The sequence below is a fragment of the Capricornis sumatraensis genome, chromosome 9, assembly GCF_032405125.1.
Source record: "Capricornis sumatraensis isolate serow.1 chromosome 9, serow.2, whole genome shotgun sequence".
Lineage (NCBI taxonomy): Eukaryota > Metazoa > Chordata > Mammalia > Artiodactyla > Bovidae > Capricornis > Capricornis sumatraensis.
In genome coordinates this window covers 36,913,932-36,935,068 of record NC_091077.1, presented here as the reverse complement: position 1 = coordinate 36,935,068, position 21,137 = coordinate 36,913,932, and positions in this window count along the sequence as shown.

The window sequence follows — 21,137 nt, the reverse complement described above, 5'->3', positions numbered from 1 at the left end:
AACTCACTGCAGTGGTTCTCTTATCAGCAAAACTGTCATGTCTGTATATTTTTATTGTATTTCAGTGACCCGCCTTGCTTAGCAGATGCCCCTTTACAATCTTGTTCTATGGCTGGGTTACCCCAAAGAGAAGATGGCCCATTTTCTCTGAATCTGAAGCTTGCCACTCCGTGTTGCAACCCTTGTCAGAAAATATATTCAAGCCTTGTCCTAGGCATGTGAGACAAGAGGTCAGGGGAACAGGCTCAGGCAACTGCTCAGACAGGCAGGTAAGCGGTGGGTGTCCTCTGGCAGGGGTGCCCATCATGTACAGGATCCAAGTGCCCTGTGTGGAGCTGCCTAGTAGTGGGTGCTACTGACTTAATAGCTTGCCCAAGAAAACACTTCTGTGGGGAGGCGTCCTTCAGCTGTGACAGCTTCCAGTTTGAATCCTTTGCCAGGCCTGATAAAGAGTCTGCTACAGGCGGTGGAGTTCTAGGGTTGAATATGATTTACACAGTGGGCTCCCTCTCTCCCCCACCCACCTTCCTTAGAAAGAAAAATAAAAAGGATTCGTACTCTGAAGGGAGTTCCAATCAGCTGAAGTTAGAATAACATATAGCCTAAGTATTCAGGACTAGGGGCCAGGCTGGTCAGAAAATGTGTCTGTTCAGGTCACAAACACCCCATGAAAAGCAAAGCCACAAATTAATTCTCAGGTCTTACTCCAATCTCCTGCACTCGTGTGCTGGTTGGTACACCTGGCACTTCTGCTCATTGGTCTTAAATAATCGGCCAAAGACACCTTTTTCATGTGGCACTCCGGGTGGTCACACTGCTCTCCTGGGGTTGGCAGGGGAGAGGAAAATCAGAGGCAATTCCTGTATGACTGGAGCACATGCTGTTTGAAGCTGGGTGAGGAAGGGCCTTGGGGGTGCACTCAGCCTCTTAGAAGGAACTTCTTAGAAAGAATAACTCTCCAGCAGCACCATGGAAGTTCTTTGTTAAGAAATCTCTCATTCACACAGACCGATGGCCACCAGATGCCATTGGAAAATTGGAATCAGATGGTGGACATGGTCAAAAAGGACCGAGCTGGAAAGTGTGAATTCTCATCCCAGTTTCTCCATTTATGAGTCATGAAAACTTTGGTCAAATTGCCTCACCTCTCAAACCCTTGATTTTCTTGTTGTTATATGACTTTGCTAACTCCATCATTGTGGTTGGGTCCAGAAAGAGAGTAATTAAGCTTGGATCACAGAGTTATGAAAGGCTCTGTGAAACTGTCTTGGGCAAGCTCACCAGCACTTCACACATGTACAGTGATTCCTTTCTGGCTGATTCCAGATGTAAAGTTGGATGCCATGGAAAACTGGAGAAATCTTTACTTGTGAGTTCCTAGTATCCTCTTGAATCCAATGGAAGAACATCAGGCCAACTGTAAATCTATATATCTCATATAGTGCAATTTTTTAAAGGCTAGAATAAAAATTTTACTTACTCCAGAACTTGATGGAAAGAAAATGAAGACTTTAGGAACATTGAACACTTAACCTGTCATTTTCCTGAGCTAGGGAAATATTAAAAAAAAAAAAAAACACACAAAATCAGATGCATTATTCTGTTGTCCAGGGTCTATACATAATTAAAGATCTCTTTTACCATCCAAGATAATTTCAAGTTCCGTAGGAATAAATATCACTGCACTTGAAAATGTGCTAAATTGATGTTTTAATAAACTGAATTTTACCCTGCCTAGTTCTTGCAAAATTAGGCATTATATAAACATATGCTTTCCAGGGAAAGTAGTCATTTGCTTTGCTTTCATCTGGACTTGAATACAGTCTCTTTCCCCAGCAAAGAGAAAAAAAAAAAAAGACTGGCCTATATTTAGCACGGCTTGATGACCCTGGGGCCAGCTGGAAGCATAGAAAGAAAAAGATTGGGGTGTTGGGAATGGAGGTAGCTTTAAGACTGCAACTCTTAGGAAAGGACCCTAGGGGCTGCCCCGCTTTTGGAGGTCTATGGGCTACATATGTTTTTCTTTCTTGAGTTTGTCTTTAGAATTTCTGAGTGTCTTCTGAAGTAACTTTAACTTTTCTCTTTCTTCTTCTTTTTTTTTAAAGCAGTTAATTCCACTCAGCACATTTTCACTTTGATTTCAAATCAAACATTTCTCTATTCATAATTTTTGTTTATTCAGAAGAATTTTAAGTTTTAATAACCTGTGGGTCCAGTAGTGATTGTCCCCCAGAACCTAATGCTTAGATAAGGGTAATCCTGAAAAACCAATAATAGAGTTAAATTTTTATCCCTGCAGTCATGTTATGCGCTGTGACCCTTTCCAAGCATGGTGAATCCTTTTTCCAAGTAACAATTCTTCTTGACTTTTACAATTGCATGTCTAGATTAAAACTGGAAACATATCTGAAAGAAGTTGTTAACCAATAGAAAAGTATTGCTCAACAAAAGTTCTGTTTATAATGTGGAATCACATTGCTGTCATTGTTGGAAAGTGACTGTAGCCTTTGTTTTCATAAAATGAACCAGGTAGGTCCCTGAGGCAGGCTTCCAGCCAGGAGAGGAAGTGTCTGAGAGGAGGGAACAGAAGTGGTTTCTGAGAACTGAACGCTGTTTACTGCTTTCTAGGAACCCCTCCGTCCAGCTGGTGCGTCCCAGGGAGTGAACAGCTTGTGTGTGTGTATGCACATGTGTGTTTGTATATGCAGACCTTGGCGTGCATGCAAGTGTAAGCGTGCACATGTGGGTGCCGGTGTGTGTACTTCGAGGATTTGCCTGCGTGAATATGTGTGTAAGTGTGTGCATGCATCGGTGTTTGCATCTGTGTCATGGTGCTGTGTGAACAGAAGCAGGGAGGAAAGCTCTCTTTCTGCTTCTCTTTGATTCAGAGTCACTTCTTTGGCTGCAAAGTTAACATCTGGTGTGATGCTTATTCTAAAGTTTAACTCAGGTCCACATTCACAGAATTAGAGGGATGACAGGAAGAAAAAAGATTAACAGGTTTGGTAGAAGGTAAGTTGTTATGACTATATTCTGTAAACGTGAAACTTTCCTATTGAAACAATTCTGAATTAGTTGTGGGTTTCCCAGGTGGTACTAGGGGTAAAGAACCTGTCTGGTTCGATCCCTGGGTCAGGAAGATCCTCTGGAGAAGGGCATGGCAACCCACTCCAGTATTCTTGCCTGGAGAATTCTGTGGGCAGAGAAGCCTGGTGGGCTACAGTCCATGGGAATGCAAAAAGTCAGACATGACTGAGCGACTTAGTGCACACACACACACCCAACAAGCACATTATACAGTCTTAAGGGAAAAGGGTCATGAAGAATCTTTTCAGGGGTGAGAGATGCTCTATGAGTAGCTGGTATTGATTAGCAAACGGTGGCCTGGAGGGTTGGGGGCTTACATGGCCGTGCGAACACAGTTCCTGCTGAGAGATGATGAACAGTTCTTCATGAGAGGGTGGCTGGTGCTAGGCTACAGCACGGTGTTGGGGGAGATTGCACAGCTCGGGATTTAGAGCCTGGGTTTTACTTCAGGGGGTTGGGATTGGAACCCCTAGCTCCATCTTTTACTTGCAGTGGGACTTGGGACAAGTTACTAACCTTCTTGAACCTCGACTTCTTCATCTCTGGAGTGGAGATAATGGTACCATTCTCTCAGTGGGACTTCCCAGAAATCAAATGAGAAGCATCAGGCTTCATGTGATGTCTTCTCTGTTCACTTAGGAATTCTATCCCGAGGTGAGTGGTTTTACAAGAAATTAGTGTCAAGAACTAGGTTCCCTTAGATCAACTAGTTATCACTCCCTCATAAGTCCAGTTAGGAAATGGAGGAAGAAAGATTAATGAAGAACCACTTTGGCCCTGGTGCCGACTGTGCTGTGTTTTGAGAAGTTCTGTTCCTGGTGAACCCCATTCATTCAATGGTAGTTAAGTAAGGGGGGGTCAGGAGAGAAAGGGCACTGTGGTTCCAGGGTCAGGAAATTGCACTGCTGATTATTCTACTCTTGATTATTAATCTTTCCAGATTTCTGTCCTCAGAACAGTGCCTTTGACAGAGGACAGCTTTCCTATAGAGTACAGGTTACAAGTGAACTCTTTGCTGTAGCCTGCCTTGGTTTAAATCTTGGCTGTAAGAGTTTCCAGCTTATTTATAGTGTTGTTGCTGTTAGTTACTAAGTCGTATGTGACTCTTTAGCAACCCCATGGGCTATAGCCCACCAGGGTCCTCTGTCCATGGCATTTCCCAGGCAAGAATACTGGAGTGGGTTGCCATTCCCTTCTTCAGGGATCTTCCCAACCCAGGGATTGAACCTGGGCCTCCTATATTGTCAGGTAGATTCTTCACCACTAAGCCACCAGTGTTAGTCAGTCGGTTGTGTAGCCTGCCAGGCTCCTCTGTCCATGGGATTTTCCAGGCAAGAATACTGAAGTGAGTTGTCATTTCCTTCTCCAGGGGATTTTCCCAACCCAGGGATTGAATCTGGGTCTCCTGCATTGCAAGCAGATTCTTTACCACCTGGAAGCCCCTTATTTATAGTGACCTTACCAAATTACTTTGTCTCTCTGGGCCTGTTTCCTCATCTTTAAATGTATAGGAAGCATGCTTACTTTGTATGGTTGTTGTGAGGATTAAGTGAATTTGTATATGTAGCCTGATTGGTTCATCAGTTCAGTTCAGTTCAGTCGCTCAGTCGTGTCTGACTCTTTGTGACCCCATGAATCGCAGCATGCCAGGCCTCCCTGTCCATCACCAACTCCCGGAGTTCACTCAGACTCACGTCCATCAGTCAGTGATGCCATCCAGCCATCTCATCCTCCGTCGTCCCCTTCTCCTCCTGCCCCCAATGCCTCCCAGCATCAGAGTCTTTTCCAATGAGTCAACTCTTCGCATGAGGTGGCCAAAATACTGGAGTTTCAGCTTTAGCATCATTCCTTCCAAAGAAATCCCAGGGCTGATCTCCTTCAGAATGGACTGGTTGGATCTCCTTGCAGTCCAAGGGACTCTCAAGAGTCTTCTCCAACACCACAGTTCAAAAGCATCAATTCTTTGGCATTCAGCTTTCTTCACAGTCCAACTCTCACATTCATACATGACCACTGGAAAAACCATAGCCTTGACTAGATGGACCTTTGTTGACAAAGTAATGTCTCTGCTTTTGAATATGCTATCTAGGTTGGTCATAACTTTCCTTCCAAGGAGTACGCATCTTTTAATTTCATGGCTGCAGTCACCATCTGCAGTGATTTTGGAGCCCCCAAAAATAAAGTCTGACACTGTTTCCACTGTTTCCCCATCTAATTCCCATGAAGTGACGGGACTGGATGCCATGATCTTCATTTTCTGAATGTTGAGCTGTAAGCCAACTTTTTCACTCTCCTCTTTCACTTCCACCAAGAGGCTTTTGAGTTCGTCTTCACTTTCTGCCATAAGGGTGGTGTCATCTGCATATCTGAGGTTACTGTTGAACGGTTCTATGAAGACCTACAAGACCTTTTAGGACTAACACCCAAAAAAGATGTCCTTTTCATTATAGGGGACTGGAATGCAAAAGTAGGAAGTCAAGAAACACCTAGAGTAACAGGCAAATTTGGCCTTGGAATACGGAATGAAGCAGGACAAAGGCTAGTAGAGTTTTGCTAAGAGAACGCACTGGTCATAGCAAACACCCTCTTCCAACAACACAAGAGAAGACTCTACACATGGACATCACCAGATGGTCAACACTGAAATCAGATTGATTATATTCTTTGCAGCCAAAGATGGAGAAGCTCTATACAATCAGCAAAACCAAGACCGGGGCTGACTGTGGCTCAGATCATGAACTCCTTTTGCCAGATTCAGACTTAAATTGAAGAAAGTGGGGAAAACCACTAGACCATTCAGGTATGACCTAAATCAAATCCCTTGTGATTATACAGTGGAAGTGAGAAATAGATTTAAGGGCCTAGATCTGATAGATAGAGTGCCTGATGAACTATGGACTGAGGTTTGTGACATTGTGCAGGAGACAGGGATCAAGACCATCCTCATGGAAAAGAAATGCAAAAAAGCAAAATGGCTGTCTGGGGAGGCCTTACAAATAGCTGTGAAAAGAAGAGAGGCGAAAAGCAAAAAAGAAAAGGAAAGATATAAGCATCTGAATGCAGAGTTCCAGAGAATAGCAAGAAGAGATAAGAAAGCCTTCTTCAGCAATCAATGTAAAGAAATAGAGGAAAACAACAGAATGGGAAAGACTAAAGATCTCTTCAAGAAAATTAGAGATATCAAGGGAACATTTCATGCAAAGATGGGCTCGATAAAGGACAGAAATGGTATGGACCTAACAGAAGCAGAAAGTATTAAGAAGAGGTGGCAAGAATAAACAGAACTGTACAAAAAAGATCTTCATGACCCGGATAATAATGATGGTATGAACACTCACCTAGAGCCAGACATGCTGGAATGTGAAGTCAAGTGGGCCTTAGAAAGCATCACTACGAACAAAGGTAGTGGAGGTGATGGAATTCCAGTGGAGCTATTTCAAATGCTGAAAGATGATGCTGTGAAAATGTTGCACTCAATATGCCAGCCAATATGGAAAACTGAGCAGTGGCCACAGGACTGGAAAAGGTCAGTTTTCATTCCAATCCCAAAGAAAGGCAATGCCAAAGAATGCTCAAACTACCGCACAATTGTACTCATCTCACATGCTAGTAAAGTAATGCTCAAAATTCTCCAAGCCAGGCTTCAGCAATATGTGAACTGTGAACTTCCAGATGTTCAAGCTGGTTTTAGAAAAAGCAGAGGAACCAGAGATCAAATTGCCAACATCTGCTGGATCATGGAAAAAGCAAAAGAGTTCCAGAAAAACATCTATTTCTGCTTGATTGACTATGCCAAAGCCTTTGACTGTGTGGATCACAGTAAACTGTGGAAAATTCTGAAAGAGATGGGAATACCAGACCACCTGACCTGCCTCTTGAGAAATCTGTATGCAGGTCAGGAAGCAACAGTTAGAACTGGACATGGAACAACAGATTGGTTCCAAATAGGAAAAGGAGTACGTCAAGACTGTATATTGTCACCCTGCTTATTTAACTTCTATCCAGAGTACATCATGAGAAACTCTGGGCTGGAAGAAGCAGAAGCTGGAATCAAGATTGCTGGGAGAAATATCAATAACCTCAGATATGCAGATGACTAGCTCATATCAGTTAATAAATATTGGCTTTGATTTTTATTAGATGATGGTTATTATCATAGAAAATTGCCTGATGCTGTATTCTGGGCATATCCTTCATCTGCTAAATACACTTGAGAAGACATAGAATTGTGGGGTCTGGGAGCCATTTTGGGGTCATGAATCCCACAGTTCTAGAACCAAAGTACTCAGTTATCCAAGCTAAGAACCTTGACGGTAATGCCTTGACCCAAGTGAACAGGAAAAAAAATCATAAAAAAATATCAATTTATATTCTCCTGTGTCCTCAGTGGGGAAAGAAAAACTTTTTATTTCTATTACTTTTTGCTTTCCAATCAGTCCTCATCTCAGTCAACATATCAGTCATGAATCTTACTGCCAATGAAATGAAGAACATATTTTTCTTTTATAGTTAAACTATATGGTTTAGTTGCTAAAACTGCATGCTTTAGAGTTAACAGCATCTGAGTTTGATTTGAGGCAAATTACTTGAACTCTCTGAGAGTCTATTTCCTCATCTTTAAAATGGGGGTAATGATGGTGCCTGGGGTAATGATGCTTTCCTGAGGATTATATGGTAAAATGCACATAAAACGCTCAGAACAGGACCTGGAATGTACTTATCTTACAGAAAGTATTAATTTCTTCAGTGTTTCCAAATATTGCCAAAGGGGACTTTGTGATAAAGAAACCCATCACGGTGAGATTGTAAGAACCCTGCTGGCTCCAGAGCCCTCATCTCTGAAAAACAAATGCAGGAGGTGTTTCAGCAGAGGTTGCAGAATCCAAAAAGGCGGAGCAGGACTGGCTACCTCATTTGCAGGGCCTGGTACAAAATGAAAATTCAGAGCTTCCTGTTCAAGAAGTAGTGGGAATTCTAAGATAGCAGCCACAAGGCAGGAACCACGTTTGGAGTCCTGCCGAGCCCAGGACCTCGGGCAGCTGTTCAGGTCATAGGCCCTGCAGCAGCCCTGGCAGGGAGTAAGCGGGTGTGCTGAGGAGGGGCCTCTGCCCTAGAGAAAGGTGTTGGTTTTAGAGAACAGGAGCCAAGTCAGTACTCTGGCATCCCAGGCTGGGACACCATTCTATAAAGCTGCTTCCTAGAAGGTGTGCCCCCCACTCTGAGAAGGAGAGGCAAGCTAGTGGCTGCACATTCACTTAGCTCTGTGGTTGCCAAAGCAGGACCAACATTTCAGGGCCACGTGTGCAAGATACCATTTTCGGGCTGTTTCCAGCACCGTGTGCTTTACTTAGGGTTAATCCCAGCATATTAGAGGAGTGGCAAGGACATGTGAAAGACGCTTTGGAAGGGCTTCTCGTCACAGCCTTGACTCCTAATAAAACGGGCTGTCCCCACCAGCTCCTGGCACAGCTTCCCACGATCCATCAGCCCAAGAAGGCAGAAGCAGGCGTCCCGCCAGCTGCCTAGCACTCACTTCATTTGCTGTGGCTTAAGAACCAGCCCTGCCTCCCACTCGAGCTTCCAGGCCTTGCAGCAGATTCCTGGCCTGGGATTGAAGGGAGCAAGGGCTTTGTGGGAAAATGGGCTGGGAGAAGCGGGGAGGGGCTGAGGGAAGAGAAGGAGGATGGGCAGAGCAAGTTATTAATCAAAGCGCAGCTAAGAAAGTCCCCTTGCCAAGAACACTCACTCACTGCTAAGCTGCCAAAAGAGCCTGTGGAGGAGTTGCCATCTGAACTCGAAGCAAGCCTTCACTCCTGCAGCTAGCTATAGCAATTAACAATATGCAGGTTACAGTCCAGAGAAGAGAATGCATTGCGTGGTCAGAAATCCTTTCAAATATTAGTGCTTGATGGTGAATAGTTTATTTGTGTAACATGAGAGGTGGGTGTTCCTTGCTCCAAAACGTGGGGTTTTCCTTTCCCCATCTTCTCTCAAGAGCTGCACCAATAAAGAAATAACCCCATGCCTCCTCATGTCGCTTTGACATTTGAAATGAATTGACAAGACCCGGTACGATTCATCTCTTCTCCAATCCTTTGTGGCAACATCCAAAGGATTTATCTGGGCAGCTGAGTCTGTGAGTGGTGTGTGCTAATCCAGGTCTATGGGAATTTGAAATCCGGGTGTGTGAGTCTGAGTTTATGTAGCTTGGAAATTTTTCTACCAAGTTCTATGCAGTCTATGTAGCACAGAATTGGGAAAACATGTCTGTGTAAATGACGCCTGCCATGAAATAGACAGCTTGGCCTCCGTGTGGGAAGGACAGCAGGCTTTAGTGAACAAGCAGTGGATGGATGTGCTTATCTCTTTTCCACCATTGTAATTTTGTCTCTAAAGAACATCCAGGGGCTTTTAAAGAATTGTCACTCCTGCCGAGAAGAGGCAGGTGAACATTTCTGAGGCTTTTGACTTTGCAAGTTCTGGTTTGTTTCTCTGTTCATTTTTTAAGGAATTAGTCTCTTGCAGAATATTTTAAGAGAGTTTGGCTTCAAAGGTTCTTGCTCCCTTAACACAGAAATTTATGGCTGATATAGATTATATAAAACCCTTAGAACTTTTCTGCATAAAGATGCTCAAAACCATAACAAATAGGATGAACCCAGGGAAGATTTGCACTTAAATCATGCTATGACTGAAAGCTATTTAATAAACTCCCCAATGAAAGATTACTGAGAAAAATCCTTTGGGTTGGTTTGAACATACAAAAATTAAATATAACTTATACTTACATTATGAATAATTTTTTAAAGTGAGAGACTAAGTCAGAACAGCCAGTTATATCTGTTAAAATACAAATGGTGATTTGATGTGTTTTCAGACCCATTGTTTATCATAAGGAGCTGAGTGAATTGAGAAGAGCTTTTAATTCAGCTCTGCTACCCAGAAGGATGGTAAAGTTGATCAAACTCATTATGACCTAGACAGCATATTATAAAGCAGAGACATTACTTTGTCAACAAAAGTCCGTCTAGTCAAGGCTATGGTTTTTCCAGTGGTCGTGTTTGGATGTGAGAGTTGGATTATAAAGAAAACTGAGCACCAAAGAATGGATGCTTTTGAACTGTGGTGTTGGAGAAGACTCTTGAGATTCCCTTGGACTGCAAGAAGATCCAACCAGTCCATTCTAAAGATCAGTCCTGGGTATTTATTGGAAGGACTGATGTTGAATCTGAAACTCCAGTACTTTGGCCACCTGATGTGAAGAGCTGACTCATTTGAAAAGACCCTGATGCTGGGAAAGATTGAAGGCGAGAGGAGAAAGGGACGACAGGATGAGATGGTTGGATGGCATCACCGACTCAATGGACATGGGTGTGGATTAGCTCTGGGAGTTGGTGATGGACAGGGAGGCCTGGTGTGCTGTGGTTCATGAGGTCGCAAAGAGTCGGACATGACTGAGCATCTGAACTGAACTGAACAGGAAAGAAGTTGGGGGCCTGGGGAGGCCCTGGAGTGGTAGGCCAGGCCTGATGTACCCCTTGGGCAGTCAGCTCTCTGACCTCAGGGTTGGTTGGCCCCTAGAACTGATCTTTTGCAGGGTAAGCAGGACAGAGATAGGCTGAAGAGTATTTTATGATGAGTTCACTATAAATGAATTATTTTAGCATGTAATGATGAGCATTTGGTAATTTCTGGTCTTTTTGTGACTATAAACAATGTTAAAATGAATAACCCTGTATGTATATCTTTGCACAATTTTTAGATTTATAAATCCTTAGAAGAGCCAAATTCTCGTTGAGTCACTGGGTATGTGTATTTCATACTGCCAGTTTGCCTTCCAAAGAGATTGTACCGATTTATATACATGCCAGAATTTTATGAGAATACCTATTACTCCACACACATGCCAACGTAGCACGCTATTCAACTTTTTGATCTTGATTCATCTGTTGGGTGAAAATGACATCTTGGATTAGTATTAATTTGCATTTGTTTTCTTAGGAGTAAAATTGGATATCTTTTCTATGGATGAAAAGGCCATTCTGTCATTAGTTTTTCTGAAAACTCAGTTCACTCTCTTTGTCTAAGTTTTTCATTGCCGCTCTTTTTCTTATTAATTTTTGAAAGTTCTTTATATGTTAAGAAAATTATCTGTTTTGCTGTCATCTATATTGCAAATACTTTCCCAGTTGCTCACTTGTCCTGTTATCCTCTTTATGGTATTAGTCCTTTATTTTACAATGCATAAATTGAACATTTTTTATGTATGAACATTTTCAATGATACTGAATGTGCTAATTTTTCAGAATGCTGTGTGATCATTGTGGGATAATTTATAGGGAGATGCCAGGGATCCAGGGCCTGTCAGCAACCTTTGGTGTGTCTTTTCTGCCCTTAGCAAATTTTCCTCAATACAGAGCTTTCTAGAAACACTGGAAGAGGGCTTTAGCACTTCTGCCACTTCAGACAACGTCCCTGGTGTTCAGCTGCCTTAGGTTGGGACTCTTTGGCTGCACTTTACATACAGGAGATCAAGGAAGTGCTCTCAATGTTTGTGAGAGGGTGAGGGCTTTGGGGTTGGGGCTGTCCTTCAGAGATGTATGGTGGAAGGGGGTTGTACCCCACATAGACCTGTCATTGAAAGGGGGTCACTTGGGTCTGCTTACATGCAGTAAAGCCAACCTACTGACCCTGGGTTGCAGTGAAGGAAAAATGCCATTTTTATTTCAGGGCATCAAGCAAGGAGTCCAGGTAGCTAGTGGTTAAAGGCCCAAACTCCCTGAAGGCTTTCAGGGAAAGGTTTTCATTGATAGGATGAGGGACTTTCCTGGTGGTCCAGTGGTTAAGACTCTGTGCTTCCAATGCAAGGCACATGGGTTTGAACCCTGGTTGGGAAACTAAGATCTCACATGTCATGTGGTATGGCCAAGAAAATATAAAATAAATAAAAAGCATAGGATAAGGGAGGGTGGTTGTGGGGTGCAGGATGAGCTCATATACATTCTTCTGATTGGTTGGTGGTGAGGTAATTTGGAGTCAGCATTGTCAACCTCCAGTTCCCCACTCTGGGGTCTCCGTGGTGGTGGTCAGCATACAGTTAACTTCTTCCACTTGGTGGGAATTTCAGTATCGGCAAAACAGCTCAAAGGACTTGGCTGAGAAGATTATCTATGGCCCTGGAGGAGAAATTCAAGGTCCTTGACTTTGTGTAGCAGCTGTACTATTATTATTTTGTCTTGCTTGACTGTTTTCCTTTCTGCATTTTCTCACTTTTCTGTTTAAATGTACTCTTTGGAACTCAGGGAAAGCCTAGGAGATTAAAATTTTTCTACAGACAAGAGGCAAGTGGTGAGGGGATCTGTTCTGGGAAGGCTCTATAGGGTCTTACTCAGTTACAATAGGGAGGGGAGGTACCCTTGGATACAGATGCTCCCTTTGGCTAAGACAGTCCCAAGAGAGGGGCCAGGCTCTGAGCTATCAGCCCATAACCCTCTTTGGAAAGGAAGCCCTGGGAGGGAGAAGTCGTGACACACCCCAGTCCTTACTCTGCATTCTACTCTGGCTGCCCCTCTTTCCATTCAAATCCAGTCCTAGGGTCCCTCCAGGTTTAGTGCTCTGCAAGCTTACGTTCCCTTCCATTTTTGAGTGTTTTAAATACCTTTTCAGTTACCAAGAGAAAGGGCCAACAGCAGCACAGTCATTGGCCGGAGTGACCATTTCCCCTCCCCCTTCCCTAAGGCCTTGATGATTCTTTCGCACTTTGCACCAAGATGTGAAAATGCTGTAAAAAGCTCATGTGATTACAAATAAAGTAAACCAGACACAGTAATTAAAAAGATGAATATGGCTGCAGTTAGGGCTTTTTAGAAGATTCTGGCTGATGTGTTTCGGCAGTGGAGGAAGGAGAGTTGGAATTGCATTTAATTAGCTCGAGGTCCCAGGAGGCGTTGGTCCCGTCATGCCTGTTACCCACTGAACACCATCGCACAGCTGAGCTGGAAGTTCCTTGCTGGTTGGTTTGAGAAGCATTGCAAATCCTCTCACAGGAGCCTTTTCAGAGCCCACAATAGTGCTCCTAGCAAAACATCACCACATGTTCCTAGTACCATTTCCTTTCTTGGGGCTGCTGGCTCTTACTGGAATCGGGTTTTCCTGGTGCTTGCTTTGGCTGCTGGCCACCAGCTGCTCCTATGCCTGAAACAGGGAAGACAGCTGAAGAGAGGAGCGTGGAGCAGATGCTGCCGGGGCTCTGCCCACATATCCTCAGCAGGCACTGCCCTGCAGACTGCCATGGCCCAGCTCCATCTTCAGAGTTAAGGCCCCTGGAAGCAGCTCTCACTCAGGAACTGTGGCTGAATACCCCAGCCTCGGTGCCTCTGGAGTGGGGAGACTGTGAAGCTTGTTGGAGTCTGACAGGCTCCAGAAGGATTGAGTCCTTGTGACTCCTGTGAAACCCTGTGTATTAACTCACTCTATTCTGGCTCCTGCCTCTGTTTCCTTGCTTCACTCTCCTACTCTCTTACTGCTGGGATCTCTTCCCAGCTCAGCTACTAGCATTCAAATCCTTATCTGCCAGAGCCAGGCGCGCTTCAAGGTGGTAAAGTTGCCAGGCGAAGGGTTCCATCTGGGAAATCAGGCTCCAAAGTGTATGTCCTGCCTTCTCCCTCATCTTGTCCATCCAAAGGAAAAGCAGACCACCAGACAAAAACAAGCAAATGAGGACAAGAGCGACAAGAAACTCGTGGCCACCTGTTATGTTGCCCACAGAGGACTTGTCCTAATTGTCTGAATTGGTCTTTGCACATGTATTAGTTTTTATATGGCTGGCTTCCAGAACTACTTTCCAGGCAGGGTTCCAGCCATTCTGCCTCCTGATTCTTAACTTGCTGTTTACGCAATCTTCTTGATTCTTGACATCACACCCAGCACGTTGTTGGTCTAAACCCACTGGGATCGGAGAAAAAGAGGGAGTCGTGGGTGACTTATTTTTGGCCACCCAGGATTTGGTTCTGATGAACCGCCTCTCATTTTGGATGAGTAGTTATTTTCTCTGTATTCTCTTCAGTGGTCTGCTCTGATAACGATGAAAAGGGGGAAGAACAGGGCTTGAGAGTTTTACAACTCCTGTTGGAGTTGCAGGGCATTTTCCTATCTGTCTCTTTGATTGGAAATTTAAATCATCTCACATTTCAGGAAATTGGTAGCCTCATGAGATGCAAAATCTGACAGTTTATGGCTCAATCTGTATCGTGCTGTCTTTAAAGGAAAGGTAGTAAAAATTGAAATTAAGGAAAACAAATACATACTCCAGTCCTCCTCTGATGGTGCATTTTATAATGATCACATCTGCTGCAAAAGCGCCTGAAAAATGGTTCTGGAAGGCTGCCGGCACTGCAGAATGGCTCACCCCTTGAAGTGGAGCCGGGCCAGAGATGATGCAGGGTAATGGGCTATTTACACGAGACTTTAACCTTGAGACATGGATGTCCCTGGTCTTTTCTCCCTTGTTCTGCTTTTGTTGCAGTTGCTCTGCATCTTTCAAAGCACGTGAGATTCCCATCCCTCCACACCCTTGCTCTGGGGTTCCCATGTCACAGCTCAGGAAGGAAATGGATGAGAACAGTCAGCAGGGCTGGTGTGTATGCAACCCTGAGAGGGTGAAGGAGAAGTCAGGGAAACAGAGCTGCTCCTCTAACCCCTTGTTACCCTTGGCTTTGGATCTTGGCTCTTTGGCAGGTCAGGAGGACAGATTGGAAATTCAGGGTTACCTACATTATTTAAAATGATAAAGATAATCATGTTCAGTTCAGTTCAGTCACTCAGTCATGTCCAACTCTTTGTGACCCCATGGACTGCAGCACACCAATCTTCCCTGTCCATCACCAACTCCCGAAGCTTGCTCAAACTCATGTCCATTGAGTCAGTGATGCCATCCAACCATCTCATCCTCTATCATTCCCTACACCTCCTGCCTTCAATCTTTCAGAGCATCAGGGTCTTTCCCAATGAGTCATTTGTTCACAAAAGGTGGCGAAAGTATTGAAGTCTCAGCTTCAGCATCAGTCTTTCCAATGAATGTTCAGGACTGATTTCCTTTAGGATGGAGTGTTTGGATCTCCTCACAGTCCAAGGGACTCTGAAGAGTCTTCTGCAACACCACAGTCCAAAAGCATCAATTCTTCGGTGCTCGGCTTTCTTTTTATAGTCCAACTCTCTCATTCATGACTACTGGAAAACCATAGCTTTGACTAGATAGATCTTTGTTGGCAAAGTAATGTCTCTGCTTTTTAGTATGCTGTCTAGGTTGAACTGTGAACTTACAGATATTCAAGCTGGATTTAGAAAAGGTAATCATGAGGAAGTATTTATTCATTATAAAATAAGGATTAAGTTTATTATGTGTCAGGCACCATGCTTATGTGGAAAATTTTGTTTAATGCTAACAACCTTCAGAGGTGGGTGGTTTTATGTATTTATTGTTTATTATTGCCATTTTAAAGATGAGGAAAATTGAGTTTTAGAGAGTACAGGAGTTGATTCCCTTTGGCAACCATCAATCTCTTTTCTGGAGGAGGAATTGGCAACCCACTCCAGTATTCTTTCCTGGAGAATCCCATGGACACAGGAGCCTGGAGGGCTACAATCCATAGGGTCTCAAAGAGTCAGACACAATTGAGGTGACAGCACCACCAGGAATTGATAGTGAAATCAGCCCTATCTCACCTGCAGAGCCCTGACTGGTATAAGAACCATGTCCACTCTAGGGCCACTTTGTGCAACCAAGGGGGAGAGTGGAGGGGTGAGTCCCCTCCTCCCCCTTTCTGGGTGTGCCTTCTTCCATGCCCATCTCTCATCCCATCCACTCCCATCCACCTAGCTTGTAGCCTCATCCTTTCTGCTCCTTAAGATATAAATAGCCCACAGTGCTGGTTGGGGGGCTTCTCTCAGGGGCTCTGCATCTTCACGTGACCTCATCTAAGACCAAGGAGCTTCAGAGACCAAGGCAAGGTATTAGGCAAACCTGTGTGTCGAAGGGGAAAGAGGTGATTGGAAGGCTGGAGCTTTGTGTTAGTTTGGGTTCTTCTGAAAGCCAGCTCTGAGTGAGCAGTAAGTTGGAGGTGAAAGGGTCTCTGGCTGTGGACTGGGGGACACACATAGGAAAGGGTAGGGAGCCAGTAAGCTTGCTTTATCGAGCAGTGACTCCTGAGAGCTCCTGGAACTTCATCTCCACTGGGGAAACTTATGGAAGAACACAAGCCCCAGAGTTATCCTGGTAAAGGGACAGGGAAGCTTGGACACTTATATTCTACTCCCTTGCTTGTTGGTTGGTCGAGGGCAGCCTGGTTGGAGAATGTTCTCTGCTGTTTCTGGCCTGCTGAATAGGCAGGATGCTTTCTGTAGTTAGAGAAGGCCTCCAGAAAGAGAAGGGCGAGTGTTGGCATGTGGAAATGAGGCCAGAAATTACTAGCAAGGAAAGGACAAGGAGATGGAGCAGGGCGGTGGGATCCTGCCTGACCTTCTACAAGCTTCCTTGGTCTTTGAAACCAGAGGTTGTGGAGTTGGGAGTTTCATCCTGACTGGGCATCTGACTGAGCCTCAGGCTCACCTGCATGTTTCTCCTTTCTAGGCGCAGAGAGATGAAAGAACCAAAAGTGATATTGGATCCAAACTGGAGCATTGTTCAATGTGTGTGTATGTGTGTGTGTGGAGGGGGGTTGTATAATGGTCTTCTAAATGCTGGAGGAAATCATGAAAAATTATACCTGGTTTGTGTGGGTTAGATATTTTCTTTAGCTTCCCTTTTCTTCTTTGATTTAAAGAAGCTTTGATTTAAATGCCACAAGATCCTATTATTGCTTCTAAATCTCTAAGTAATACAATTGAAATTGTCTGCTGCTCTGTGTGCCAGTAACCACTTCTAGGTATTGCACTGTTTAATACATATATTTATTCAAGTGACTGGAGTACAGGGTCATGGTGTGTTATTCTCTATGACTACTTTAAATGGTAGTTACAGCATGTTTTTATCCTCTCATTCAAATGATTCCATTGTGACGCAAACGGGTAGCCAGTATTCTGTGCACAGAGAAGTTTGCAGCTTCTATATGCAATCCAAATGCTTTTTTTTTCCTTTAGAAATAAAATAAGTAATTCATTCATTTAACAGCTGTTTCTGGGAAGAATAGTTCTTTGACTGAATTTGAAGCTTCCCTCATCAGCTATTTAATTTGTGTGTGTGTGTGTGTGTATGTGTGTGTGTGTAATTCAGATAGATACCAACCATTGCTATCAATGAACAGAAATGCACTAGAAGAGAGTATATCTGTACTGGATGTCTGTGAGGACTTAGGGAGGATTAGTCCCTCCAGAATCTACCTCCTCTTAAAAAATTTAAAAAAATTATTAAAATATACTTGTTATATAATATTGTATGTTACAGATGTTCAATATAGTGACTCACAATTTTTAATGGTTATTCTCCATTTAGAGTTATTATTTAAAATATTGGTTATATTTCCTGTGTTGTACAACATATCCTTGTTGCTTCTTATTCCCAGCCCCTGGGGGTGCCACCTATAATTCCCACCCCTATAATGCCACTTTCCCCTTCCCTCTCCCCACAGGTAACCACTCTGTTCTCTGTGTCTGTGAGTCCGCCATCTCCTTCTTATTTTGTGGGGATTTCCTCAGTGTGTAGCTTCCAAGGTGGCTCAGTGGTAAAGAATCTGCCTGCAAGAGATCTGCCTGCCTGGGTCAGGAAGATCCCCTGGAAAAGGAAATGGCAACCCACTCCAGTATTCTTGCCTGGGAATTCCCATGGACAGAGGAGCCTGACGGGGTATGGTTTATGGGGTCACAGAAGAGTCCGACACGACTGAGCAACTAACCAACAGCAGCAATCTTCTCTCACGTGTGGGAGCCAGGGCAGTCACATAAGTTAGGTGGCCAATCAGAAGCTCCAGATGACTTCATGCCTTGAGCCAGTGAGGCCAGGAGACAGCCCTGGTGCATGACTTCCCTCGGAGTGGTGGGGCATTTAGTGGAGGCAGTCATAGCAGCAACATCCACTGCAGATGGTGTTCTGGCAGATTCTGTGTTTCCTGTTTCTTGGCCTTCTGGAGTTTCCTCTATTTATTCTTTTAAAGAGTATTTATTGAGAGCCTACTCTGAGCAGGTATTCTTTTAGATGGTAGAGATACAGAAGTGAATAAAACAGATACAGTCCCTGGGATAGTTTATAAAAATAACCACAAATTCCTCTCCCTGCATCTAGGACAAGGCAATTTGCAGGTCCTTCCAACTAAGAGCTGGAATCTGTTCTTCTGTTGCTGTTATTCAGTAGCTCAGTCGAGTCCAGCTCTTTGAGACCCCATGGACTGCAGCACACCAGGCTTCCCTGTCCATCACCAGCTCCTGGATTTTGCTCAAATTTGTGTCCATCGAGTTGGTGATGCCATCCAACCATCTCACCCTCTGTCATCCCCTTCTCCTCCTGCCTTCAATCTTTCCCAGCATCAGGATCTTTTCCACTGAGTCAGCTCTTCCCATCAGGTGGCCAAAGTCCTGTAACTTCAGATTCAGCATCTGTCCTTCCAGTGACCATCCAGGGTTGATTTTCTTTAGGATGGCTCTTGCAGACCCTTTTAACTAAGAGATGGAGTCTGTTCTTCTACCCTTTGAATCTGGATTGGCCAATGGCACTGTCACAAATGTGACTCATTCACAAGTGCATGAAAAGCACTTGTGCATTGGAATCCTGACCTTTACATGAACAAGCCCAAGCTAGGCAGCCAGAGGGTAAGAGGTTACTTGGAAAAGAAACAAAATGGGCCAACCGAGAACTTGCCAGCCTTCTGTGGACTTGGTTAATGAATGTACATGTTTGAGTAAGGTTCAGTCAAGATCAATTATGACTGCTCCGGATGGGCAAACCACTTTGCTAAGCCCAGCCCAAATCAGCAAACTGTATTATTAGGAGCTAGATACATGATTGCTGTTCTTGGCCATTAAGTTTTGGGGTGGTTTATTAACTCAGCAAGAGTCAGCTGATAGCATCTTTGCCCTCAAGTATGGATGGAGGAGCCTGGTAGGCTGCAGTCCATGGGGTCGCTAAGAGTCAGGCACGACTGAGCGACTTCACTTTCACTTTCATGCATTGGAGAAGGAAATGGCAACCCACTTCAGTGTTCTTGCCTGGAGAATCCAAGGAACGGGGGAGCCTGGTGGGCTGCCGTCTATGGGGTCGCACAGAGTCGGACATGACTGAAGCGACTTAGCAGCAGCAGCAGCAGCAGGGAGAGATAGTCTATAAAAATATATAGCGTAATCGCAGCTTGTGAAACTGCTCTAAAATTTGTAAAAGAGAGAGAAAGCAGGTAGAACAGTCGGGAAAGAGTCATCTGAGAAAAATACTTAATGAAGTGAGGGATTGAATGTTGTGCAGACTTGACCATTTTTTCGGAGAGAGGGGACACTAAGCGCTAGTGCTGTGGGTGGGGATGTTTGGTGCCTTCAGGGGAGCTGAGAAGGCCAGATGTGAGTCAAGATAAAGAGGACAGGACATGAAGTAGGAGAGGCAGCCAGGCAACAGACTCACTGCAGAAGGCGGAGCAATGTATTCACGTTTTCAGAGTGAAAGGCTATGCCAGGACATACTGGGTGCCTGTGTGGGCACCTAGGCTGGGTCAGCTCAAAGGGAGGAAATGACCAGGAGGCAACATGAGCAGGTCAGGCCAGCTGGGGGAGAAGTGGCATTTGGAATAGCGGGGGAGGTAATGAAACAATCAAGAGAAGAGTCATATAAAAATATGATAGACGAATAGGTTTAATTCTATATACTATTAGCTCTTTGCTTGTTCTGTAAAAATCGTCAGTTTTGTGGATTTTTTCCCCCGGAAACCATAGAATACCATGCTCCCTGCTCTTTTCTGACGTGCTGTTACCTTCTGGTCCCTCCTCTTACGTGGTGATAGGTGCATAATAAAGGGTGTGGTTTTTAATTTTAGCTGAAGCATAAAGTAATTAGGAAGATAAATATGTTACATGAAAGAATCTATCCTTTTAGTCATTCTGAAATAAACTGAAAGTTTTTTTTTTAATCCAAGTTATTGTGCTCTTCTACCCTGAGAGATTGTACTGAGTTTTCTGCGTTGTTTTCAAGTTACAAATTAGAAACAGTAACAATTAATCCTGTATACACAACAGTGAGTTCACATGCCAGAAGTTCAATTCTGCATGATTAACCTCATTCATCCAAGAACACTTTGAACACTAATCCAGTTACTATATTTTTTTTAAATTGAAATATAGTTGATTTACAATGTTGTGTTAGTTTCAGGCATATGACAAAGTGATTCAGTTATATATACATATATATCTGTTTTTTTCAGATTCTTTTCCCTTATAGGTTATTACAAAATATTGAATGTAGTTCCCTGTGATATACACTAGCTGCTTGTTGGTTACATAGTAGTGGGTATATGTTAAATCCAGACTCCTAATTTATCTCTCTTGCCACCTTTCCTTTGGTAACTATAGTTTTTTTTTCTGTCTGGGGGTTTATTTTCATTTTGTATATAAGTACATTTATATTATTTTTCTTTAAGATTCGATATATCATGTATTTTTTTTTTCTATGTTTGGCTTACTTTACTTGGTATGATAATGTCTGGATTCATTCATGTTGCTGTAAAGGGCATTATTTCATTCATTCTTATGGCTGAGTAATATTCCTTTGTGTGTGTGTGTGTGTATATATATATATATCTATATATATATATATCTATATATATATCTATATATATCTACTTCTTCTTTATTCATTCATCTGTCCTGGATATTTAGGTTGCTTCCATTGTAAACAGTGATGCTATGAATATTAGGGTGCATGTATCTTTTCAAATTATGATTTACTTGGAATATATGCCCAGGAGTGGGATTGCAAATGGCAACCCACTCCAGTATTCTTGCCTGGAGAATCCTGTGGACAGAGGGGCATGGTGGACTGCTGTCCATAGGGTCTCATAGAGTCAGACACGACTGAAGCGACT